We start from the raw sequence: 18,080 nt of genomic DNA, 5'->3' as shown, positions 1-18,080 counted from the left end.
TACAGATCTGAAAGACAAAAAGATATATGAAAAATAGGTGAGGAAGCTGAATGACAGCAACAGAAACTTCACAGGATTTGGTGGAGCTGTCCTCAGGTTAGTTCTCCACCAGTGTAACTCCACTGATGTAAACGGCAACTAACTCACATAGGCAAAAATCCTTATTGGAGTCCGCTCCGTTGCTGGAAGATGGTGAAAGGATGGCACCTCCAGAACCTGAACAAATTGCATGTTTCCTGGAGAAAATTTCAATAGAGGAGGAGAAGCAAACACAACTAGAACTAAAATAAATAGAAATGCAAACGTATCTGGACAGGAACTGATCTGAGTCCAAATGAGAAAACCTAAGTGTGCTCTCTGGGGCTCCTGGTGGGCCAGGTTATAGGTACTTATCCTGTATCTCACAGAGAGGACAGCAAAGTAATTCCTGGAGAACAGGGGTTGTTCTCGGAGTAACTGTGTTCTTGCAGCTTTGATGGTCTAAGGATGTAAATGAGGCAAAGCCTATGGGGAGAGGTAATACCTGTCAGTAGATCAGCTAAATGCCATTGAGGGAAAACAGCACATAAGCCTCCTGTGGGGACCTTCTCCATCAAGCACTCACTGTGTAATATAAATTGGCTTAATATAAATTACGTTAGAACTAGATATAAGTGCCTGACAGGATGAAGGCAGGCAATTGGCTCTACGCAAAGGCACTAACAGCAGTAATTCTGTTGTAACACTGATGGTCTAAAGATGTGAGCCAGGTAAGGGTACAGGGAATGGTAATATTATGCAATCTATATGTATAACTGCATTGTGCAGCCAGATACAGGATCTCTGGTCTATCATCTCCTGGGACAGAACCACATAAAGGTTTGTTGTTTCTATTCCAAGACCTTCTAGAATAAATTACACTAGAAATGCAAAATGAAATCAATAGTAATACAGACGGGTGGCTACAGTTTATATGATTTCTATCTCAATTTCTCATCTTTGACAGTTTTTTAACAAAGCTTAGGATCAGCTGTTCCAAGCACGCTTAAAATAGGAACTGATCAATTTTCCCAACAGTCCAGTAGAACAGGTGAGCTGCCTTATGTATTTTAGCAGATGAAAAACAGTAAACCAAAAAGTGAGGAGGTTTACCCAGAGGCTCAGGGCAAGCTTGTGGCAGAACCTGAGACTATCCCTGAGGCTTCCTAATGCCCTACCTGCTATATGGCCACCCGGCCTCTCTCCCCTCCAAAGAGACTAACATAGGAGCTTATGGAGGGTTCAAGATCTCCCAAGGCACTCACAACTTGCCCAAGTGGTTTCCTATATAAAAACCCAAGTGAAAACTCTCTGTATTCCTGAAATTAGGAGCTCTGCAACAGAGAGGAGAGATAATAAAACTAGCCTAGGGCACGGGAAGCCCCTCCTCTCTGACTTCTGACATGACCTGAGTAAGTCTGAGCCTTAATCTCGTTAACCCCAGCTTCCCACCACTAAAACACCATAAAACCATGAAACAGAATGTCATTAGAAAAAAATATGTGCTTTATATACATACATATTGTGTACACAATGAATATACTTCATATGGTGTGGTTACCTCAGCACATGATGAGGAGATCCTTCACACCAAAACCTGACAAAAAGGGAGAAGCTCTCCTTCTCTGATTTTGTTTTTTTGCTGGCCTCATCTCATTAATTTAATTTTTTCTCCTCCTCTTGTTTCCCTGTGCTCACCTTCCACCAGAACAGCTTGTTTGCATGTGTGCCGATAACTGCAGTGTTTGCACAGCAGCTGCCACCTTTGGATTTCTTACTTGCTTCAGTAACGTGAAGAAAAAGCAACTCCATGGCCTGTAGTGACAAAAAAATTTCCAAAAGCCTCTGGGTTTAATACAAAAACCTACAAAAATCCCTCCCAGAACTCAAAGCAATTTCTTCTGAGGGAGGTTTCTTTCAAAAAACACACACACAAAAAAAAAGGAAGCTCCCACACCTACTGTACACCAGATTCTCCATTCACAGAGCAAGAAACCAGAAGTCATTCCTATCCATTGCAGTCACCACTGTGTAAAATCGCTGCTGCTGAGCAAGACCACAGACCTCTCAGTTACAAGATCACCTACACAGCTGGCAGCTTGAGAAGAAGAGCTGGCTTCCCCACTGCAGTGGGGAAGAGTGGACTGCACTCCAAAATGACAAGCATTTGGGGGCTTTGACATGCAGTATTTGCTAGTCTTTGTCGCTGGGACTGAGAAGTTTCTCTTTTTTTCACAAGTCCATGATAAGCCAAAGATGCCAGCACAGCTGAGGGAGCCTGCCTGCCTGAGCTGCAGCAGTATTCAAGCAAAGGGCTAGAGCTTTGCTCACTAAATAGCTTCTAACCTGCTCCCAGCTAGTGAGACCTGTCTTGTTTGAGCTCTTGCAAAGCTAATGAGCTCTTTTCCCTCAGGTAAAGCAAAGCAAAGGCAGGAAGAAAATGGTAAAAGCACTGCTGAATTAGACAATCTACCTTTGGCAGTGGGCAGTGCCTGAGAATGGAGGATACCCTCTCTCAGCAAAAGAAAATCAAGAAAACTTCGTTTGCAATGAGGGAATTGCATGTCGGCTCCTTGAAGCCATTAAACACTGAGCTTTCTGCCTGGCTTTATCCTTGCTAAAGGCAAAAGAAAGCCTCAGGGAAAGCCCTGGAAGCCACCTCAACCACAGGCAGAAGCTGACAACGCAGCGACGACTCTCGGAGTAATGACTGTGAGGAGAAGTATAGCAAGGCTTTTGCAAGTGAAAAGTAGAGCAGAAAAAGCAGCCAACTAGTAAACAAATAAACAAGAACCAACCCAATCCCCGAAAAATGAAATGAAAAAAACCCAAAGAAGTCCTGCTCACCTCCATGGCTAATTCCCACCATCCTGCCTAGGTGCACTGGTTTGGTGCTCTGGGAAACAGACTCTTCCATGGGCTTTGAGGACCCAAATGCTAAAAGCTAAGGGAGTACTAATTACCATCAGTAAAAGGCCTGTTCATCATTAAAAGTCAGTTTAATGGATTCCAAGTAGAAGTGGCAAGCAGCATTTCCTTTGCACCATGAGGGCACCAGGGAAAAATTGTTGCTTTGTGTTTCTCCGTAAGCAGAAGCAAAGGGACTCAGGGGGAACCAGCACCCTGGTGTGCTACAAGACAAACACAGAAGCCAAGGGACACTTCACCCACGCAGTGTGAGGTACCCGCATCGGCTCAGGGTCCGGGAAGCCGAATAGCTCCTAAACACTGCAAGCAAAAAAAAGGACAGAGACACTAGTTTATGCCATTCTTAGTTACTTTATTCCTTACCTTATTAGGTCTGATTTAAAGTTGTATAATTATGTAAAATATCCCACCTTTCCCTTCTGCCTTTGGCTCGCCTGTAGTGCAAACCCCAGAGCAGAACAAAGCCAAGACCTGAAGACCACCAAATCAACTCTGACGTGCCTTTTGAAGAATAACTTGAATAGTTCCCAGGAGCTGGAAGCAAGTGTATGAGGCAGATCTTGTCGCCAGTGCAAGACCGAAAGCATTTCCTGCTGCACTGGAATCCTGAGGGAGAGAAGTTGAGGCAATATCATACCACGCATTAGCTGAGAAGTGGGAGACAGTGATTTGCAGGACAGTCCTTGCAGGGCAGACTAATGCAACCTTTGTCATGTTTATTGCTGTTCTGAGGCAATACGCATTTTTTTTCTACCTGTGTTTACACCATCCTCAGTCAGACTGTACTGAAGAACTTGAATGCACGACTGAGTTGCCAGTGTGGCTTCTGGAGAAGTGCGTGAACAGGATGTCAAAGCTGGATAGAGCTGCAAAAGGGGCAGCTGAAGAGCTTCCCATGTCATCTTGTGACACCACCATGTGTTGGATGGTGTTAATGGAGAGGAATGACAAAGGCCCACTTAATCCCCACCAATAAATCTGCTCCTGTAATGTTGCCAAGTCAAGGTCTTAGGCCAGGTGTTTGCTACAGCAGTTCTGCTTTCTCCGGAAAGGTCCTCGGTGACCAGCCTGGGGTCACAGCCCAGAGTGGCCTGCTCTCCTCCCATTTCTCCACAGCATCTCCAGAGAGGTGGGAAAGAGATGCTTGCCCCCCAGGGCAGAGGCCATCCCTAGGCTTGGTGGAGATGTGAAAACCCCCAGCACTGCAGTCAGGCCAAGAGATTTCCTTCCAGAGACCCCTTCAGGCACTTTCCCACCTACCATTGACAGAAGCATGGCAGACCTTGCAGACACCCACCGCTGCAGCAAGCCAGCACCACAAGCTAAGCACATTTGACACGGTAACTTAAAAAAACCCCACATTTAAACAAGCAATGCTATAGACTTTAATGAGCCTCAGAGCCACACTCAGTAGCCTTTTGTCTGTGACAAACAAAAAGGGGAAGGTATTGGTTGGTAAAGCTTGCCAATTAGAAAATAGTTCATATTATGGGGAGGAAAGAGTGAAGAAACACTGGCTATGAGAGATGCAAAATGTGGTGCTCACCAAAAGGATGTAGGAAGTTCCCTAATGGAACAACGGAAAATCACTAGATGAGAGTATAATTTTAAGGTAAACAATTAATTTGCAGCAGCACCTGCTACACAAAAGATGCTCACAGTACTTGAAGCAAAATCATAGGCTGAACATGCTTAAAAAAACCCAAACAGTCTGGTGAAGGTAAGAGCAGTTATAAATAGCACCAGTAGCAAGAGAATCATATCAAACAGCATTTCGATCATGCAGAGAGCAGCAGCAGCCAGTTGAACAGCTGAAAGGCAAAGAAGGCCACAGACTGATGCTCAGTGACAGGGACTCTCTGGGGAAGCAAAGAGTGGTGCTATCTTGGGGGATTTAAGCAACCTGCAGTCACACTGGTTTCATGTGTGACCTTGAAGAAGTCATCCAGCATGTTTCAGTGTCCTGACATAAAATAGTCTTTATGAGAGTGTGTCCGTGAAGGTTTGTAGAGCACTTTGTGATGCTCAGATAGAAAGATGTTTGCTTGTTGGAATTGAGAATTAGCTGGCATCTGGGAGCATTTAAGACCACCTGTATTTGTAACCACCTTCCAGTAAGGAGAGCTGGAGCTTTCAGCATCTCCATCGGCAGTGGGACAGCCCCAGGAGCACTGTGGCTCTTGTTGCTATCCTAGAAACCAAACTAAAATGCAGATTTTAATTATTACAGCTGTAACCCTTATACCCAAACCTGCAGCTAGGCAGCTGTGATGGTAGCTAACAGGCACAGGAAAATGAGAAGGTTGTCCTAGAGTCCTATCTTTCTCAATGCTCCCTATCTCTAAGGCTCTCTTAGGAAAAGAGATTTCTCTAAGGAAAACCTCTGTGGCTCTCTCTGGAGCTGGCTTGTTTGTACCCCAAAGCCCCTTTGTTCCTTTGCGTCTGATCCTGCAAGGCTCATTGGAGGTGTGCGCTGCCAGTGTGCAGATAACCGTGTAGCTCCTGAGAGACTCTTCAACCACCACCAGAAGCCACCACCCTGTGTTGTAGGCATGAACCATCCCACCTCCACCCCACCCCTGGTCACAAAGTGCAGATCCTCCCAAGGAAGAGTTAAACTGGTCCTTCTGATTCCCTGACAGCCCATACATGAGGCGCAGACCAGTCCCCAAGCAGCCCTAACACATTTATCTAGCGAGGACCAAATGTGAGCCGAAGGTTTGAGCCTGACCTTCCTTCCTTTACTGTGCTGCCTCTGCACAGCCATTGCTTACCACGTTAAAGAGATGCCTGCTCTTGGTGTTACCCCAGTTCCCAATTGATTTGGAGATATTCGCATTTTTAGTTAATCCTTTTTGTTTATAGCCAGCGAAAGGCGTGATGCGGTCAGAATAAAATGCACTGGATTTCCTCCCGCGCGTGATGCTCTCAGTGCATTCTCTGCCAGAGGAAGCAGCCCGGCAAACCTCACAGCAGGACATTACAGTAATCTAATCAGAAGGAGATAGGAGTCTGGATGAACGTTGCAGTGTCTGATATGGATAAACACCAGACCAAAACTTGTCAGCTTTCATGAGAGAATAAACCGAAGCATTTAGATAGCAGCAAAAGCAATCATCCAAATGATGAGAACTATTGAAATGAGATATAATTGGCAACTCACACTTTAAAAGAAAAACCAAATTCACTTCATCCATGTCTCTGTACTTACCTGCTTCCTTTAGCAGGAGAAAAGAAGCTTTAGTTCCGTTAGCTGACTTGACTGCACACAGCTCTGAGCTGAGAGAACACTCCTCAGGGACTAATTTATTCCACAAATGTAACATATTTTTCTGCTCACAGAATACCCACAAAAACATTGCATTTTCCTTACATATTTTTCTTTGAATTTTTTTGGCCCTTTTTCATTAATTGTTTGTGAGTTCACTGTTTGCAGTATTTAATGCCTGGAATCCAAGCGTTTGGTTAGTGGCAGTTGGTCACGTACATCACATGCTATTATTTCTGCTGGTCCCTGGCTGAGACTGTCCTTCACTGGGTCTAATTCAATGTCCTTTGATGTCAATGAGAGTCTCTCTCTTTGACTTTAGTGCACTTGAGTCCAGCCCTTTGTTAAGGAAGGATCTGGAAGAAGGCACTGGGCTTTCAGCCTCTCGGACTGGGCTCAGATTTATTTAGGAATTCAGCGAACATTCATTGTTCCCACACAGGCCTTTCTTAGCTCCACTCCTAAGAAAAACTGAAGTTTTCAAACATCTATTGGATCCAACATTGCATTTCCTTGCAACTTGTGTTGTTACTCAGGCCAGTGGAAAATGGGTATAATACGGTGCACTGCTGAACTTCACACCCACACCAGTGCATTCAGGCAATCCCAGAGGAGTGAAGGACAAAGCTCATCATTTGGATGCAGGGTTTGCCTTCAATTTAATTTCAGCGCTGTAAGACAAAATCCCTGCCTGTACCTCAACCCATGGAAGTCTGCAATTTAGAAGTTCAGATCCCCTTCTTTTTCACCAGGAGCTCCCCCCTGCCCTCCCTGGCCCAGGTGTCTACATTTTTTCCTGTCCATCTCCCCAGGCTTATGGGCACATAACTGCAACCACTTCCAAACCCATCTCCCAACAATGTCACAGGACGGCTGTGGGGAGAAGCTGGGAAGCCTGTGTAAATTGAGGTGCCTACTTTGATCTCAGGTACTCGTGGTGCTGTGAGGCAGCAGAAGAACCAGAAGGACTGACATGGAGATTTTTCTTTTCCTACTCCTCTAGGCCAGTGCTGTGTTGGAAGCTCATTTAACTCTAAGACTGTCTGCATGTAAAAATACAAATTGTCTTCTCTTCAAAATCTGGTTTAAAAATAGCACTATTTGAGGAGTATATAAATAAGTAATCATTTGGAACACAATATTAGACCTCCCTTCTTTAATTAAATGGTTGCTTGATGCGTTTCAAAGCTCTGTTCTGACTCAGTCTTCCTGCATCCCTGTGCTTTTCCTGTTACGAACAAACCTCGGCTAACTGCACTATGAATTTTAAAGCAAACTAGATGGCGCAGAGTAATAGGACTATTAATATCCTAATTGCTGAGCTGCACTTGGGACTAGCCTATTCTCACGCAGACACAGAAAGAAATAACATCTCAGACATGCTGTTAAGCAGGAATGGCTTCAATGGCCATGACTGCCTCCATTTGACACCTGGCTTACAGGAGAACACAGAGAAAATATGCTAATGAGAGAGAACATATATTTTTCCTCTCAACCCACATAGCATTTGCTAGACACAGCCAGGAATGTAATCCCAACTATTCAGACCAACCCCTCTTCTGTTCCTGAATGCCGCTGGAGGGTGAGTAGAAAGGCCATGCATTTCCCTTTGTTGAAGTGCATTCTTGATGTAATCCCTGGATTGGGTCAGACTTTTTTTTAGTAGCACAGAAGTGGGGAATGGAAAAGACACATGACATGAGGCCAACAGTTCACCCCATCCCCGAGCAGGATTGTTGACTCTGTTTCATTTATTGATGCTGTTTCATTCACTAGGGCTTTGTCTTGTCCAGTTTGAAATTTTTGAAGTCACACAGCTTTTGCTCTTCTCCTGGGGTGCTATTAGAAAGTGTATCTTAATAAAAGCTCCCTGATTTCAAAGTCTATAGCTTCCCTTTCTTAGTTTCACCCAGCTACTCATGCTGTCCCCTTAAAGGGTATCAGATGCTTTCCCTGGAGTTTTAGGGGACCATTGGCAACTGTTTAGCACCTCTGTACATATTCAGCAGTTCTTTTTTTGCTTGCAGGTCCTTGTTGCACTGGGAGTCAGATTTCCCTAGCACATCACTCCTCACTTCTCATGCAGGCTTGTGAGCAGCTGCCAAACAACCAGAAGCAGAGCACTTCTGTTTTTTTTCCCCTGAATGACATGACGGAAAGGACAGCACGTCCTAACTAGAAGAATGCAAGGAAAATCACAGCCTTTGCTTCTGGCTGGTTTGCTTACACACTTGCTTTTTGGGAGGGAGAAAAGGTGAATAATTTATTTCCAAAGATGGCCTTTTTTCATCAGACATGCATGGACCTAAAACTTCCCTGGAGACTTTCCCCAAAAGGCAATTTTAATGGTGGGTGACATGGTCCTGGGTCCACACAACAGTATTACAGGCAAATTTGGGAGGACACAGGTAGTTATGTGGTGGAGCCGGGAAGGAGGTGAGCCACGCTTCGTGGGAGCTCACTCAGTGCAGTGTCTAACTTGCTATGGCATCACATACAGAGCGGTACAATCTCCTAAGCCCTTTGGTGGCTCTCACCCTTCATCGCTCCAGTATCATTGAAAACATGGTTTCTCCTTCTCCCCCACCTGAGACCAACATCCACCAACCAGACAGGGGCTGCTACAGCTCTAAACCAACAGCCACCACTTCAACTTCAAAGGGGTGGACTGGTCCTCACCCTGCACACTTACCCCAGAAGCTTACACGATGACATTTGGTCAAAGCTCGTAGGGGACCAGCCTATTCAGAGTGTGCTGTGCACATGATCCCACCACAATCCTGTGAGAGGGTCTGGGGCTCCTGAAAGGCCAGTTTAGTAAGGTTTGTGTTAAGATTTGCTCACATACCCTGCAGAGATGAGCTGCTTTGAAATCCCATGTTAAAATTCACTTTGAATTTACAGATGACTGGTTTGAGTTGCCAGGCACCTTCTTTTTGTCCTCTAAGATATGACCTCTGCGTGAGGATGACACACACATTACACGAGTGTGCCACTCCCTTTCACATGTTTTATTTTGAATTCCTTCTAAATATGCAGCAATACTCAACAAAGAGCTGATGTTCAGAGTAAATATAGGTGTACATTTCTAAGTATACCTCGTAAAGCTGTCTTTGGGTGAGATTCTTTGTAATCTCACCCAATTTACTTGACTGCTTTTGCTGTTATAAACGTGAATCTGCCTGATGCCAAGATCAGGTGATGAACAGGCATTGGGTGGAAAGCTGCTGTGGGAGGGGGATCACACAGAGCTGCTTTTATATTTTCTCCAGCTCTTCTGGGCTTGGGAGGGGAGGAGTGACTGACTAGGCAGGAGCAATGTAGCATCAAAGCACACCATGGGGCTGGCAGGGATGGAAAGGAGCTTAGGCACAGAAGAGATGGAGCTCAGGAAAGGCAATTTTCAGAGGAAAAATGAGGTGGATTAATCTGAAAGTAATTTTTTTCAATTAAAAAGAGGAAGCAGAGATACCACCTCACTCGTTCTGCTCCTTATTTTTAAACACTTGGAGTGGGGTAACTTCACAGGAATGTTTTCAACACCCAGAAGCAGCTCTTCTCGCTTACACAGAATATTCTGTTAAATTGCTTGAGGCTTGTGTGGTAACAGCATTATTCAAAATAACAGTGGTCTGCCTTTTATCAGTTAAGAGAACAATAAGAGAATCATCTTTCACTAATCCCTAATCCTCCCCAAAACTGCTTCAGATCCCCCTTCACAGAATCTTAGTTTTATTTGAGTGTTTGTTGAAATGGCAGCTGCGGCATTGGATCAAATATCTCCCTGATTCTGGGACATTTTGAGCCTTATAATGGGAGCAATTGACAGGCTTCAAAAAGAAATTATTAGGGAACAGTGCAAGAAAAGTTCTGTTTAAAGTTGGAAATTTTATAATTGCAGTAATTATGAGATATAAATGAGGTATCAGCCATGCTGCACATGTATGACTATAAGGATTTCATGGGATTTAATCCCCTCCAGAACAGACCAAAGTTGCCTAAAGCTTGCAATAGGGGGTTTGTCATTGCCACATTGTGTTTCCAGGCTGGGCATAAGGACTTTATCTGACTGTCCTGCAGTATCATGCAAGCACTGAAAACTATGGACACTTCTTAATATGATGTGGTTTAGACAGAAAGCTTGCAGCCCCTTGCCAGCTTTCAGTTTCTCTCCTGTTGCAGGTCATAGTCCCCTGCCATGCAACATCACACCAAAGTGATATTTGGCGTTCTGACTGGGCGCCATCCCCAGGATTGATGATCATCATTGCACACAGACCAAGTAATGAGGAGCAAAGACATCTCTTGAGTGCATTTTGGAACAGTCTTCTTCCTTTAGTGGTCATAACCAATTCTGCAGGTTTGCTGGTATGGAAACAAAGTCATCAAAGATGACGGTTCTGGCATTGCCCCTTAGCAGCTCTTTCAGCGTTTGCTGAGAGAGGCTCTCTTCAGCTATTCTTTTCCACGCTGACTGTTTTTCCAGACAGATCCCTACTGAGCCGATGTAGTCACACAGTAAACACTGCTAGAAGCAGGCCAACATATGGTATCACTTAGATACAGAGCAGTCCCAGCACCATCGTAATGGTATTGCAGTATCTCTGGTTCCACTTCTAACCCAAATCAGTCAGTTCATTTGTCCACAAAATGAGGGGGGCGGGGGGGGGGGGGGGGGGGGGAGAGGGCGGGAAAGGGGTGTTAAAGAAACTTTTACAACCCATGGAAAGAGTTTTCATTTGATACTGTGCTTTGTGCCTTCAAGAGGAAGACACCTAAGAACAGGAGGAGAACAATGCCCAACAAGCAGTTGGCTCTGTAGTCATCTGATTGCTCTGCTACAGACTCAGTGAGATGTTAAATAAAAATAGCTTTAAGGTCTTTAAAATTAGACTTCTATGCTATACAACCTTACCCAGCTTTGCTGAGCTAACATGAGAAATGTGAGCCACTGCAGATACAAATCCAGCAAACACGAACCACCAGGACCTAATGGAAAACCACGAGTCCCATTGCGACTGCTTCTCAGTGTTTCAAGCAGCAGCTGAAGGTAGGGCTGCAGGCAATGCAGCAGGAATCAGATGTGTAAAGGGGAAGGAAATCCTGGTGTTCGGTAAGAGTGAACGACCTGGGACCTTGTCAAGGCAACTCGTCCCCGTTCGCCTGCAGGACTGGAGCAGTGTAAAGTTACTGAAGACCACATAGGGAATCCAGATGTTTGGCAAAGGAAATTGATGGAAGCCTCCCAGAAAGTGATGGGAGCACCTGGGTCTGGAGCAGCACAACCCAGGTCAGAAGCAGCGAGTCGCAGACTGCCTGCACTAGTGAGGGGTGGCAGGGCAGGAGTGGTGGCTGTATGAAGGGAAAGGTGAGGCTGTTATTTTGCCTCATGAAGGAGGAGCATGACTGTGTTTGGCAACCCGGCACAAACCAGCTCTCTGCCTGTCGAGTTGCTTTTACCTAGCACACGGCACCTGAAGACTCAAGATATCCGTAAACCTTTAGTGGGCTCCTAGCAAAGCATGGCTCTAAGCCATGGGGGGATTTTGAGGAGGCAGGTCTGGTCCTCTGGGTCAGATGGAAATGTGAAGTCCCAGCTCTGAAGCTGAAGCTGCTATGCGGAAGGGGACTTGGGGCCCTGGAAGCAGGGGAGGAGGAGCAGAGGGGTTATGGCTGGGTTCAGTTCCAGCTGAAGCCTTAGTGCAGGCACAGATCACAGCAGCTGGATCCCCTCCCAGCAGTGGGCTGCGAAGCCAAGGTGAGGCAGTTGGCCCCATTTATGACAGCAGCAGATACCGTCCTTCACCAGAACGAGCAAATGGGAACTGTGTAATAACACACAGGATACACTGCACAGAAAAGAGGACATGCCTAAGCCACACAGAAAAGAATTGAAAGATTGTTCTTGCAATTTAATAGTCCAGATGAGTACCTGTGGGCAGAAAATCCTTTGGAAAACCTTTTTTTAGAAAATCAGTTTCCTTCAACAGGAAATCTAAAAGTACTTAAGGAGCTCAGAGTCTCTCCACCTCAGCAATGAGGTGGTTGCATGTGCCCCAGCACATGTGACACAGAGGTGTCACACCATATTTTTCAATTGTGGGTATCTAAAGCTATGCATCTATATTTGGAGCCATAAATGAGGCACCTCACAACTACTGAGCAATACAGACTCCTCTTTCCTGCAAATTAAGCTTTAGGAGCATCAGCTTCCGACACTCACAATTAAACTGTGAAGTTTCTAAGGTTTGTTAGACATCCTTACACAGGGAGGCCAGCACAGCAGAATTCAGCAGGCCACCTCCTCTATAACAAGATCATCACTAATGAGAATGTGTTATCCTGCATTTCTCAAAATCAATTATCATCTTGCTCTTTTTTGGGTCCTTAGCTTGAAGCAACTCGAAGTAATTGCAGTCTTCCAAAGATATGAGTTCAACATCTTCTGAAAAAAGTCAAGCTCATTTTAGAAGCACCTTATATTGGACAACCAAAAAAGGAAGCATTTTGAAAATGTTGGCTGTCCTAAGGGAACAGTCTGGGTCATTTACTTGCTGGACTTGCAATGACTCAGTCTTCAAGCAATGAGAGGTGCTGGGACCGGTGAGCCGTTGCCTAAACACAAAGATGATAGACATGGTGATCTCAAATAAAATGTGAATATTGTAGGTTGACTTGTGACTCAGGTGTTCACTGTACAGATTTTTTTTTGTGTGGTTTTTTTTTTTAACTTCAGGCCTTAAAGAATAAAATCAGTTCTTGAAGGATTTTAAGGGACCCCATGACGACTGGAAGTTGCAGCCTGTGTCCTCACTGCCTGAAGGGCTACTGGGGCTCTGGTGGAGCCCCAGTTCGGGTAGGAAAACAGCTGCTGTGGTCCTGTTAGGGGAAAACCAAACGGACTGCAGCAGCTCCTGGAGGTGCCCGAAGTCAGTCCTGCCTGAGCCATCTTCCCGAGGGTGCAACAGGCAGTGTGGCCTGGTTTTGCAGACCTTTTTTTCTCTAAAAGCTCTGTTCTTGCAGTAGTAGAAGCTGTCCCTTTGTTTTTTAGTACACACATTCACAAAAGGAGGGAAGGGCAGGTAGCAAAGCCACTTGGGTGCTCACTGCAAGCCTGAGTGAGGACTGTGGTCCTGGAGTCCCCCACACAGACAAAACGCCATGATACCCCCAGAGGCAGTGAAGGCAGGAGGCTTCATACCCAAGTGCAGGTACCAGCAGCTGCAGAAGGGAGACATAGCCCAGGGCTGCAAAAAAATGAAAATCAGACTCTTTTTTAACAAGCAGTGCTATTTCTGTATTGCACAAGAGCCGCACAAGTCACGCTGAGCCTTCTATGATTGGTATGCGCATGTTTAGACTGGTGTTTCAGGAGAGGCCAAGAGAGAGTCCCAGGACTGTGGGAGCCCTTCTACTTATAGCTATGAATTAATTCTAATTAGCCCTGGAAATGGGTCTCTCTGGCTCTTTGTTCTCTGAAATTGTGCTTTTCAGATGCAGGCTTCTCAATTAGCAGCTAATTATGATGGTCTTGCTTCCTTGCAGCTAAAGGGGTATAAAAACCCACAGCCCCTGACAGCTGTTGGAGATATGCCTTCAGCTTGGGCAGCAGAATTATTGATATCAATTTTGAGGGTCTTTCACTCTTGTCCATAAATCCCTCACAGACCTGAAACCTTATTTGTAACACTACTGAGAATTATTTGATGCTGTGACCTCTGGAAAAGACATTACATTTCCAATCCTCACCAAATATAGTGAAAGCAAAAATAGACAAGCTGTGTGTCCGATTGTCTGTCCCTCCTCTCCTCTCCTGGAGCAGCGAATGAGGAATCCAGATGCAAATGCCGGCACGTTTTGAGGAATAGCTAGGTGTTCCCAGACTGTGTTTTGCTATCACCAACCTTTCTCTACAACTGCTGTTGGACAATGATGCTAGTAGATCTAAGTACCCTTAACCTAGATCCAGATCTATTATCCCTTATGCCAAGGATATTATCCCGATTAGCCATTTCCCCATGGGCTAGCTCCAGCTTTGTAGGCTATTGCAAGGCCAGAAAAGAATCTTTTTTTACCACTGTGATAGGTAGGTTTGGCTCTGGAGTCACGAGCAGAGCAAATGGGATGGGGAGGAGATGTTGTTCATAAGAATATCAGACATGTGCTACTGGGGTAAGACCGATGGCCCACCTCACCCCATATCCTGCCTCTCTCAATGGTGGTAGGACAGGCTGAGTAGGGAGTTTCTTGAGTACAGCCCTACTTATTCTTTTTAGAGTCTCTTTATGGACCTGTTGATCATGAATTTATCTAACTGCTTCTTCAACTATCTGGTAGCACCTGTACCCATAGCCTTCTGCAGGAATGAATCACCTAAGTTTGCTACTCATTGTGTGAGAAACAGGCTTTCTCTCATCTGTTTTAAGATGGCCTCCTAGTTCAATCACCATTTTTCCAGCGTTGCCCGTCACTTTCAAGCTGCGTCCAGTTCCTTCTGCATGCAGGGGGAGAAAATTTTTTGTTTGTTCTTTAATCTGTCTGTCTGTCTGTACTAGGGTCTGGCCGTACAAAATCGGTCTGCTGAAGGACGTGACAGAATCATAGTAGCATCACAATTTTCAGCTACTTGTAGATGTACAGTTGTTCTCAGATAACTGGAAATACAGTCTGCTCAGCAGTTCCCATGTTGTTCTTGCATGATGGTTTCACTTCACATCTCCATGGAGTAGTTGTCTGATATTTCCTTGCTAATACCGGAGGGGATTAGCAGTACTGGAAGGACTCTGCAACAGTGCTGTTTTAAGATAAAATTTTTCACGTTAAATATAGAGATAAGACAAACCCCAGCTCTAATCATCCACAGACTTTCCCCCACTGCAGATCCACATCTGGATATGAACTTCACGCAGATGTTAATTGTTTCCATGCTGCAGTAGACAAACTCCCCAGACCCAGACTGAATTTCAACTCCCAACTAAATCACACATCCTCAGTCTAAAGCATATATCTGGGAAAGCAAGGAAGCCTAACACCAAACAGGTATAGAATAGCACCTCCTTCCACATATATAAAACACTGCTATGAAAACTTGTTTCCATGTTGCAGGCACTTGAGAAATGCATTCTATACATTACTACTGTAGCATTATAGCTCCTAATATGTTGCAGTTTCTCCCCCAATGCAAAAAATCTGTGTCCTGAAGGGAAAACAATCACCTTTACACTAAATCAATTACAAAACATTTATGCTAACAAATAACGTCAATGAAAATTTCTAGCATTTCTCTTTCCTACAGAAAATTGGAAGGGTCACAGCAGCAAATGAATGCCGTTTGGCTGGTTTAAGCTGAACTGTGTGTAAGATCTTGTCATCAGCTATGTATTTTGGATCAGATGAAGCAGCTGAAGATAGGAAAGTACAGGGAAAAGTTGTCTAGGGGGACTGGAGTTTGCATCACTGCAGGGTTTCAAAAACAGCTTAGACAAACATCAATCAGAAAGGGTGGTGATGGATTTGATCCTGTCCTGAGACAGAAAAGAACAAGGTAATTTCCTGAGGTCCACTGCAGGCTAACTTATGTGATTCTGTAACACAGCAACAAACTAGCAAAGTAGAAGTCTGCTTCCATTTCATGCAGCACTTCACAAGTATGTCTGCTAAGCAAATTTGCCAAGTCTACTGCTTCACTAAATGGCATGCCATAAGCAAAAAAGTTACTTTAAAAAGGGACAACACATAGCATCCAGACAGAAATACAGCTGCAAACAAAAAACTTCCCTGAGATTGCAACATCCAAATGTCCATCCTTAGCAGCATAATTGAAACTCGTGGTAACAGTGGAAAAACAACCGAAAAGGGAGAAAAAAGAGGAAGTAATGAGGGAAAAAAGGAAGGAAGGAAGAGAAGAAGGGAGAGAGGAGGGAAGGAAGGGAGGGAGGAAGGAAGCAATGAAGGGACATCAGAAGAAAGCTGGAGCACTCAACACTTACCAACACCAGGAAGGCTCCACTCCAGCAGCTACAACTCGTCACAGTAAAAGGAAGAAGGTGGCTCATCGAAAGGGGAACAGTACAACAGCCACTGCCAATGGTTAAGAGCAACAGCTGGAGCGGAACATGAGGATATGAGTCAAAAAGAATGATCTACTGGAAAACACTAAAAAAACAGAGAGACTTAAAGCAAGTGCATGTGCAGTTGCAAGAAAAAGCTGTGCAGTGCTCTGTCGTGTTCTTAATACTACGTTTTTTAAATTACCGTATTACAAGCCTTCCCAAACAAAAGCCACTGATATCTTTTATAAAACTCAGTGTTACTACATTTCCAATACACTCGTAGGGAGCCACTTTCCTACTGACGTAAATCTGTGAATTAACATATTTTATATATTTCAGTCTGTTTTCTGCTTCTCCTATCTTGTCAAATTCCTTTTATTATTCTTAGATATAACAGTGCCAGCATTACCATTGAGCACTAAGGACACGTTTCCATCCCTTAGAAGCCATCCTTCGTCAGTTGAGCTGTAATCACTGATCTTATGTGAGTTTTCAGCCTGCCTCTTCTGCAAAGTAAAACACAAGTGTTTAAGTGAGCCCATTTCATCTGGCAATTGAGGCAGGCTAAGAGCACACACATGGTTAATTAGTATGGTTCAGCCAACAGGCAATAACTCATTAAGCTGCAGTAACTCAGCTATGTTTGATCATGTGCTTTGTGCCCCAAGGCACTTCATAAGTAAAGCAGCAAAGTCAACTTATCTACCATCTCAATTTCTCTCTCCCTCTCTCTTTTTTTCTAACCACAGAAAATCATGGTTAAACCACAGAGGATAATTTCTGGACACAAAATAGTTCACCACCTTCCTCTTTTTGGCAGTCTAACTGCACTTGAAGATTGCTATTGTGTCTCCTTTCAGCCTTGCCCTCCCCAGGCTAAATACAAATGCTTTCTCTCTCCTCACAGGCACTGTTTTATAGGCTCTCTGCTCCTTGCTCTCCTTGGGACCACGGCCACGTCTTTCCCAAGGTGTAATGCCAGAAACCAGTCCCGGTGATGCAGCTGCAGGGCTTATCCCTCCGTGCCTAACATGCGACATCCCCATCTGTCCAACCCAGCCCAATGTCTCTTCCTTCCACAGCTGAGTCATTGCTCCATCATAACCTCCAGCTCCCTCATGGCAGAGCTGCTACCTGGCTGTTCTCTCCCACCGTGTGCCTGTGAAGCTGATTATTTCAGTGTAGGTGCAGATTTGCGCTTGTCTTCACTAAATTGCATCCTGTTTATTTCCAGACCATTCCTCTAATTACTGAGATCTCTTGAGCACTAATCCTCTCCTCCCTAGTGTCTCTTACTCTTAGCTGAAACTCTAACGAAGTGGCTTTCTACCCTTTCATCCAAATTATTAATGAAAATACTGAATAGTCCTGAACTCAGGCCATATCCCTAGGGATCCAGCTCAATAAGTCTTTCCAATTTGACAGTTTTTACCAGGTAACTGCCCTCTGAGTACTTTCAGTAACCTCCTCTAAACCTTTTCCCCTTGATTTTCTTGTAAGAACACTGCTTCTCTAAAGGCGAGATGTAGCTACAGCTTCTCCTTATATGGGCAGCAAGAAAACCTGTATAGGTTAATAGCTAATTCTAAGATAACATGTAGAAGGGAAACTAACATCCATGCATCAGACCTGACTTCAGCCAGCTTCTGTCCGCAGAGGATTAGGATGTGACCAAGTGTCACAGCCTGCCTATTACAAACCCATTTCAGCATTCACCAAAAGCATCTGCTGGCAGTCCCCACTGCAAATAGGATGATGGGCAGAGTGGATTTGGAAAGAATTTAGTGTAACTGTTCCTAAATCATGGGCTTCCC

At 44.7% G+C, this 18,080-nt stretch overlaps 1 long non-coding RNA gene across 1 annotated transcript; it reads right to left on the bottom strand.

Annotated features, from left to right (window-relative positions):
- Positions 1–11,728: 11,728 nt before the first annotated feature.
- LOC130144656 (uncharacterized) lies at positions 11,729–16,774 on the bottom strand. The gene is made up of 3 exons (XR_008820202.1): positions 16,676–16,774; positions 16,204–16,317; positions 11,729–15,008 (listed from the first exon to the last, which is right to left on the bottom strand). It is a non-coding gene; the product is annotated as an uncharacterized LOC130144656 (long non-coding RNA).
- Between the last annotated feature and the right edge of the window lie 1,306 nt (positions 16,775–18,080).

Source organism: Falco biarmicus, chromosome 2 (assembly GCF_023638135.1).
Source record: "Falco biarmicus isolate bFalBia1 chromosome 2, bFalBia1.pri, whole genome shotgun sequence".
NCBI classification, from domain to species: domain Eukaryota; kingdom Metazoa; phylum Chordata; class Aves; order Falconiformes; family Falconidae; genus Falco; species Falco biarmicus.
Note: the sequence above shows the minus strand (reverse complement) of the source record. Positions and strands in the feature narration are given on the sequence as shown.